The sequence below is a fragment of the Mirounga leonina genome, unplaced genomic scaffold (genome assembly GCF_011800145.1).
Source record: "Mirounga leonina isolate KUSES-001 unplaced genomic scaffold, KU_Mleo_1.0 Mir_101414, whole genome shotgun sequence".
In the NCBI taxonomy this organism is placed as follows: Eukaryota; Metazoa; Chordata; class Mammalia; order Carnivora; family Phocidae; genus Mirounga; species Mirounga leonina.
In genome coordinates, this window is record NW_023270121.1 from 2,729,819 (window position 1) to 2,738,988 (window position 9,170).

Below are 9,170 nucleotides of genomic sequence, written 5' to 3' on the forward strand. Positions count from 1 at the left end.
GAGCTATACTCTAGCCTAGAGTAGAGATCAGGCTAGAGTATGAAATGCATTAGGGAAAAGAGTGGGAGAGAAGGTGGGAAAGGAGGTGGATTGGCACTTATATGCCTTTCTTCTCTCCCTTCAACCAGAGGATTTACTCCTAAGAATATGGGGGGTATCCTTGTTTTTTGTTCCTAAAGGCCTGATACTTGGCTGGGTACACAGTAAGGGTGCACTTGTCAGAACTAGGAATGAGGGTGGATACTGAGATTTAGCTACTAGAAACATGATTCTGGTGCTTAAAATTGGGCAAGTCAAACTCCCAGCTAACAACCAGAGCAGCACTTCTCAGGCTTTAATATGAATCACCTAAGGATCTTGTTTATGTGCAGATTCTGACTCCATTCACCTGGCTGAGGTGGGGTCTGTGAACTTGAATTTCTAATAACCTCCCAATGATGTCTATGTTGCTAGTCTGGGGACCACTGAGTAGCAAGGATTTGAAGGCTTCCCACAGCTAATTCCTTGACCTTTGCAGACTCCAGACTCCTAAATGATTGGGCACAACTAAGGGTTCTTCACTTAGTACATCTGATGGAAAAAGCTCAAATTTAAAGTACTTAATGAAGATTTTCTGTCACTAGAATTGTTGAGGTATATTTGTACTGATGGCATCTACTCCATGCCATTTAAAAAAATTTTTTTAGATGAGTATGGTTCTGGGGCACCTGGGTGGCTCAGTTAAGCATTTGACTCTTGGTTTCTGCTCAGGTCATGATCTCAGGGTCATGAGATTGAGCCCTTCGTTGGGCTCCATGCTCAGTGGGGAGTCTGCTAGAGATTCTCTCTCTCCCTCTGCCCCTCCCCCATGCTTGCATATGAGGGTGCTCTTTCTCTCTCTCTCAAATAAACGTTAAAAAAATAGATGAGTATGGTTCTATCTGGTTGGACTCAGAGTATAATCTAGTCTATTTTTGAAAAGGGTAAGCCTTTATTCTCCAAATACAGACTTACCTATTGATTGAACATCCCTTCTGTCTATACTCCTCATCTGTTTCCTCCTTAATAATTACAAGCCTATGTTTCTCAGGCTAATAGCTCACACAGGGACCATCAAACACTAGTCACTGCTATTTTGAAAATGATTATTGTTATATAAATAAATATGGCTGCAACAACATAAGTTGTGTTTTTTCTGGGTGCTTATTATTTTTATTTTATTTTCCTCATCCTTTGAGCAGGCTAAGCTGTACAAGCTTAATATTGATTCCTACTGAGTCTTCTTTCCCATCTTCCAAGATGGTCAGTGAAAAAGCTGAGAAGCCAGATACTAAGGAGAAGAAACCTGAAGCCAAGAAGGCTATGTTGGTGGGAAGGGTTTTATTTATTTATTTATTTATTTATTTATTTATTTATTTATTATATTTTATTTTATTTTATTTTATTTTATTTTATTATGTTAGTCACCATACAATACATCATTAGTTTTTGATGTAGTGATCCACAATTCATTGTTTCTGTATAATACCCAGTGCTCCATGCATTACTTGCCCTCCTTAAATCCCATCACCGGGCTAACTCATCCCCCCACCCCCCTCCCTTCTAAAACCCTCAGTTTGTTTCTCAGAGTCCATAGTCTCTCATGGTTCATCTCTCCCTCTGATTTCCCCCCCTTCATTTTTCCCTTCCTTCTCCTAATGTCCTCCATGCTATTCCTTATGTTCCACAAATAAGTGAAACCATATGATAATTGACTTTCTCTACTTGACTTATTTCACTTAACATAATCTCCTCGTCCCATCCATGTTGTTGTAAAAGTTGGGTATTCATCCTTTCTGATGGACCACATCTTCTTTATCCATTCCTCTGTGGAAGGGCATCTTGGCTCTTTCCACAGTTTGGTTATTGCGGACATTGCTGCTATGAACATTGGGGTGCATATGGCCCTTCTTTTCACTACATCTGTCTTTGGGGTAAACACCCAGAAGTGCAATTTCTGGGTCATAGGGTAGCTCTATTTTTAATTTTTTGAGGCACCCCCACACCGTTTTCCAAAGTGGCTGTACCAACTTGCATTCCCACCAACAGTGTAAGAGGGTTCCCCTTTCTCCACAACCTCTCCAACATTGGTTGTTTCTTGCCTTGTCAATTTTTGCCATTCTAATTGGTGTAAGGTGGTATCTCAATGTGGTTTTGATTTGAATTTCCCTGATGGCTAATGATGATGAACATTTTTTCATGTGTCTGTTAGCCATTTGTATGTCTTCTTTGGAGAAGTGTCTGTTCATGTCTTCTGCCCATTTTTTGACTTGATTACTTGCTTTTTGGGTGTTGAGTATGAGAAGTTCTTTACGGAACTTGGAAATCAGTGCTTTGTCTGTAGTGTCATTTGCAAATATCTTCTCCCATTCTGTGGGTGGCCTCTTTGTTTTGTTGACTGTTTCCTTTGCTGTGCAGAAGCTTTTTATCTTGATGAAGTCCCAAAAATTTGATTTTGCTTTTGTTTCACTAGCCTTTGGAGATGTATCTTGAAAGAAGTTGCTGTGGCTGACGTCAAAGAGGTTACTGCCTATGTTCTCCTCTAGGATTTTAATGGATTCCTGTCTCACATTGAGGTCTTTTATCCATTTTGAGTTTATCTTTGTGTATGGTGTTAGAGAATGGTCCAGTTTCATTCTTCAGCATGTGGCTGTCCAATTTTCCCAGCATCATTTATTGGAGAGACTGTCTTTTATCAATTGCATGTTTATTCCTACTTTGTTGAAGATTATTTGACCATAGAATTGAGGGTCCATATTTGGGCTCTCTATTCTGTTCCATTGTTCTATATGTCTGTTTTTGTGCCAGTACCAGGCTGTCTTTGTGATCACTGCTTTGTAATATAGCTTGAAATCAGGTAATGTGATGCCCCCAGCTTTGTTTTTCTTTTTCAACATTTCCTTGGTGATTCGGGGTCTTTTCTAATGCCATACAATTTTAGGATTGTTTGTTCCAGCACTTTGAAAAATGTCATTGGAATTTTGATCAAGATGGCATTGAAGGTATAGATTGCTCTGGGTAGCACAGACATTTTAACAATGTTTATTCTTCCGATCCATGAGCATGGAATGTCTTTCCATCTTTTGTGTCTTCTTCAATTTCTTTCATGAGTGTTCTGTAGTTCCTAGAGTATAGATCCTTTACCTCTTTGGTTAGGTTTATTCTGAGGTATCTTACGGTTTTTGGTGCTATTGTAAATGGAATCGTTTCTCAAATTTCTTTTTCTACAGTTGCACTGTTAGTGTATAAGAAAGCATCTGATTTCTGTGTATTGATTTTGTATCTTGCCACATTACTGAATTGCTGGATGAGTTCTAGTAATTTAGGGGTAGAGTCTTCTGGGTTTCCACATAAAGTGTCATGTCATCTGTGGAAAGAGAGAGTTTGACTTCTTTGCCAATTTGCATACATTTTATCTCTTTTTGTTTTCTGATTGCTGTTGCTAGGACTTCTAGTACTGTGTTGAACAACGGTGGCGAGAGTAGGCATCCTGGTCATGTTCCTGATCTTAAGTGAAAGGCTCTCAGCTTTCCCCATTGAGGATGATATTCGTGGTGGGTTTTTCATTGTTGGATTTTATGAACATGAGGAATGTTCCTTCTATCCCTATACTCTGAAAAGTTTTAATCAGGAAAGTATACTGTATTTTGTCAAATGCTTTTTCTGCATCAATTGAGAGGACCATATGGTTCTTCTCTCTCCTCTTATTAATGTGTTCTATCACATTGATTGATTTGTGAATGTTGAACCACCCTTGCATCCCAGGGATAAATCCCACTTGGTCATGGTGGATGATCCTTTTAATGTATTGTTGGATCCTACTAGCTAGGATTTGTTGAGGATTTTGGAATCCATATTCATCAGGGATATTGGTCTGAAATTCTCCTTTTTGATGGGGTCTTTGCCTGGTTTGGGGATTAAGGTAATGCTGGCCTCATAGAATGAGTATGGAAGTTTCCTTCTGTTTCTATTTTTTGAAACAGCTTCAGAAGAATAGGTATTATTTCTTCTTTGAATGGTTGGTAGAATTCCCCAGGGAATCCATCAGGCCCTGGACTCTTGTTTTTTGCTGGTTATTGGCCTATTCACGTTGTCAATTTCTTCCTGTTTCAGACTTTGGAGTTTATAGGTTTCCAGGAAGGCCTCCATTTCATCCAGGTTGCTCAGCTTATTGGCATATAGTTGTTGATAATAATTTCTAATAATTGTTTCTATTTCCTTGGTGTTGGTTGTGATCTCTCCCCTTTCATTCATAATTTTATTAATTTGAGTCCTTTCTCTTTTCTTTTGGATAAGTCTGGCCAGTGGTTTATCAATCTTATTAATTCTTTCAGAGAACCAGCTTCTAGTTTCGTTGATCTGATCTACTGTGTTTCTGGTTTCTAATTCATTGATCTCTGCTCTAATCTTAATCATTTCTCTTCTAATGCATGGCTTAGGCATCATTTGTTGCTTTTTCTCTTGTTCTTTAAGGTGTAGAGTTAGATGGTGAATTCGGGATTTTTCTATTTTTTTTGAGTGAGTCTTGGATGGCTATGTATTTCCCCCTTAGGACTTCCTTTGCAGTATCCCATAGGTTTTGGACCGATGTGTTTTTGTTCTCACTGGCTTCCATGAATTGTTTAAGTTCTTCTTTGATTTCCTGGTTGACCCAAACATTCTTGGGCAGAGTGGTCTTTAGCTTCCAAGTGTTTGAATTTCTTCTAAATTTTTTCTTGTTACTGAGTTCCAGTTTTAAAGCATTTTGGTCTGAGAATATGCAGGGAATAATCTCAATCTTTTGGTATCGGGTGAGACCTTACTTGTGACCCAGTATGTGGTCTATTCTGGAGAAAGTTCCATGTGTGCTTGAGAAGAATGAGTATTCTGTTGTTTTAGCATGGAATGTTCTGTATATATCGATGAGGTCCATGTGGTCCAGTGTGTCATTCAAAGCTCTCGTTTCTTTGTTGATTTTCTGCTTAGATGATCTGTCTATTGCTGAGAGTGGAGTATTGAGGTCTCCTACAATTAACGTATTGTTATCAATATGACTCTTTATTTTGGTTAACAGTTGGCTTATGTAGATGGCTGCTCCCATGTTGGGGGTGTAGATATTTACAATTGTTAGATCTTCTTGTTGGATAGACCCTTTAAGACTGATATAGTGTCCTTTTGTGTCTCTAACTACAGTCTTCGGTTTAAAATCTAATTTGTCTGATGTAAGAATTGCTACCCCAGCTTTCTTTTGAGATATGGAAGATGGATCTCCATCCCTTCACTTTTAGTCTGGATGGATCTTTAGGTTCAAAATGAGTCTCTTGTAGACAACATATGGATGGGTCCTGTCTTTTTATCCAATCTGCAACCCTGTGCCATTTTATGGGAGCATTTAGGCCATTCACATTGAGAGTGATTATTGAAAGATATGAATTAATTGTCATCATGTTGCCTGTGAAGACCTTGTTTTCATAGATTGTCCCTGTAAATTTCTGTTGTATATCACTCTTGGGGTCTTTCTCCTTTTATAGAACCCCCCTAATATTTCTTGCAGGGCCGGCTTAGTGGTCACATATTCTTTCAGTTTCTGCTGGTCTTGGAAGCTCTGCATCTCTCCACCCATTCTCAATGACAGCCTTGTTGGATAAAGTTTTCTTGTCTGCATGTTCTTCTCGTTTAGTACCCTGAATATGTCTTGCCAGCCCATTTTGGCTTGCCAGGTCTCTGTGGATATGTATGATGTTATTCTAATGTTCTTCCCTCTGTATGTAAGGAATCTTTTCCCCCTAACTGCCCTTAAGATGGTTTCCTTGGTTCTAAGGTTTGTGAGTTTTATATTACATGCCAGGGTGTTGGCCTGTTTTCTTTGATTTTGGTAGGGGTCTTCTCTGACTCTAGGACACGAATGTTTGTTTCATTCCCCAGATTAGGGATGTTCTCAGCTACAATTTGCTCAAATATATTTTCTAGTCCTCTCTCTCTCTCCACCCCCTCAGGGATTCCCATAATTCTGACATTGGAACGTTTCATGGTGTCACTTATTTTCTGATTCTATTTTCATGGATTTTGAGTTGTTTTTCTCTGGCCTCCTCTTTTCCCTTCTTGTCTATTAATTGATCTTCTAGGTGACTAATTCATTCTTCTGCCTCGCTTACCCTAGCTGTTAGATTATCTAGATTAGATTGGATCTCATTGATAGCATTTTTAAGTTCTGCCAGTTCATCTTTCATTTCTGCCCTTAGAGACTCTATGTTGCCCTTAATTGATTTCTCCATTCTAGCTATTGTTTTCACAATTGCTAGCCTGAATTCCATCTCTGACATCTTGGTTATATCTGAATCCATTTGTAAATCTGCTGCATAAGTCATAATCTCTGAGTCTTTCCTATTTTGGGGGTTCCTCCTCCTAGTCGTTCTGTTGATGGGTGGTTGAGGGAATGTATAGAGTCCAAATTGTTGACCACAACCAAAGTAAGTTGCACTTGTTTTATAGGGATCTTAGGGTTGCTGGCCCCTTGTTCTCCCAGCCTGTATTCTGGGGGAGTGCACTGCTACTCAGGCAACCCTCTTTGGGCAGAGTTGCCCTGCCCCCTGTGGTGGGGGATGGGTTCAGTGGAAACTGTTTTTTTTTTGGGACTTTTGTTCTCTGGCGGCTTTCCCTGGCAGCTTTCTGCATCTCTTTGAGTGTCAGAGCAGAAGAGACCATTTCCAACCCTCTGCCCCCGAGCAGAGAGATCACAGTCTGTTCTTCAGTGAGCTCTCCAGGCCACACTATCTCTGTTTCTGTCTGTGCTGTTATAAACTGCAGCATCCTGGGTCATGCTCCTCTCAGCAGCGCTCCCAGTCCTCCCCTCCAGGTCGGGGCACGTTTCTGCCCTTTGAGCTTCTACAGCTGCCAGCCATCCAGAGTTCACATGCGTGGTCCTGCTGTTCAGGGTTTCCCTCTGGGGGGCTGCCCTAAAGTCCTTTCCCCGCCGCTACCGGTCTGTGAGTTTGTGCCCCATCCCCAGCACGGGAGGCTATTGCTCACAGGCAGTGTAGGGTCCCGATGGCCAGGCTCCCTCCTGCTGCTGTTTACCCTCGATATCTGCCCACAGAATCATGGCTCACTGCTTTGTACCTCAAAATCAACCACTTGCAATATTCTGTTTGTAGAGATCCAGATCTATCTTCTTACATTTCAGGCTGACTTTGTGGGTGTTCAGAGTGGTCTGGTAGATGTCCAGCTCAATTCTGGGGACCAGTTGGAATAGGGTCCCCTACTCCTTTGCCATCTTTTCCCCCTCTGCTGGTGGCAAGGTTAAGGAGGGTAACCTCAAGACTAAAACACCAAAGAAGGGGAAGCCCCACAGCAGCAGAAACCCTGTCTAATCAGAGGAATTGGCAGATAATCCCCATCAGCTATGTATTCCAGAAAGGCCATGTACAAGAGGAAGTATTCAACAGCTAAATCCAGGGTTGAAAAGAAGAAAGAGAAGGTTATTGCTACTGTCAGAAAACCAGTTGGTTGTGACAAGAATGGCATCAGAGTAGTTACACTTCACAAAATGCCTATGTATTATCCTTCTGAAGATGTGCCTTGAAAACTGTTGCGCCATGGCAAAAAAGCTTTCAGTCAGCATGTGAGAAAAGTTCAAACTAGCCTCACTCCTGGCCATTTTGATCATCCTCACTGGGTGCCACAAAGGCAAGATGGTGGTTTTCCTGAAGCAACTGAGCAGTGGCTTGCTTTTTGTGACTGGACGTCTGGCCCTCAGTTGAGTTCCTCTATGTAGAACACCGCCAGATTTTGTCATTGCCACCTCCACCAAAATTGATACCAGCAATGTGAAAATCCCCAAATATCTCACTGATGCTTATTTCAAGAAGAAGAGGCTTTGTAAACCCAGACAACAGGAAGGTGAGATTTTCAACACTGAGAAGGAGAAATTTGAGATTACAGAGCAGCACAAGGTTGATCAGAAAGCTGTAGACTAGCAAATTCTGCCAATAATTAAAGCTGTTCCTCAGCTTCAGGGCTACCTCTGCTGTGTTTTCTCCCACAAAAGGAATTTATCCTCACAAGTTGGTGTTCTAAATTTCTTACAAGGAACCAAAATGTGTATGGAGCCACAATAGGCCCCAAATAGCCAAAGCAATTCTGAAAAAGAAAAACAAAACTGGGGGCATCACGATTCTGGATTTCAAGTTATATTACAAAGCTGTAGTCATCATGACAGTATAATACTGGCAAAAAACAAACCCATAGATCAGTGGAACAGAATAAAGAACCAAGAAATGGACCCACGACTATATGGCCAACTAATCTTCGACAAACATAAAAGAATATCCAATGGAAAACAGTCTCTTCAACAAATGGTGTTGGGAAAACTGGAGAGCAATATGTGGAAGACTGAAATTGAACCACTTTCTTATACCACACACAAAAAGACATTCAAAATGGATGACAGACCTAAATGTGAGACAGGAAACCATCAAAATCCTAGAGAACACAGGCACAAACCTCTTTGACCTCGGCTGTAGCAACTTTTTACTAGACACGTCTCCAGAGGCAAGGGGAACAAAAGCAAATATGAACTATTGGGACTTCATCAAGATAAAAAGCTTCTGCACAGTGAAGAAGGAATCAACAAAACTAAAAGGCATCCTATGGAATAGGAGAAGATATTTATAAGTGACATATCTGATAAAGGATTGGTATCCAAAATTTATAAAGGACTTAACAAACTTAACGCCCAAAAAACAAATGATCCAGTTAAGAAATGGGCAGAAGGCATGAATAGACAATTTTCCAAAGAAGACATCCAGATGACTAACAGACACATGAAAAGATGCTCAACATTATTCATCATCAGGGAAATACAAATCAAAAGCATGATGAGATACCACCCCACACTGTCAGAATGGCTAAAAATAACAACACAAGAAACAACAGGTGTTGGTTTGGATGTGGAGAAAAGGGAAGCCTTGTGAAGAGTTGGTGGGAATACAAACTGGTGCAGCCACTCTGAACAATATGGAGGTTCCTCAAAAAGTTCAAATAGAACTACTGTAGGGGTGCCTGGGTGGCTCAGCCGTTAAGCATCTGCCTTCGCCTCAGGTCATGATCCCAGGGTCCTGGGATCGAGCCCTGCTTTGGGCTCCCTGCTCTGCGGGAAGCCTGCTTCTCCCTCT

General features: G+C 40.8%; 1 pseudogene; it reads left to right on the plus strand.

The window, feature by feature from the left end:
• Positions 1-1,278: 1,278 nt before the first annotated feature.
• LOC118018376 lies at positions 1,279-8,073 on the plus strand (annotated as a pseudogene).
• Positions 8,074-9,170: the final 1,097 nt, after the last annotated feature.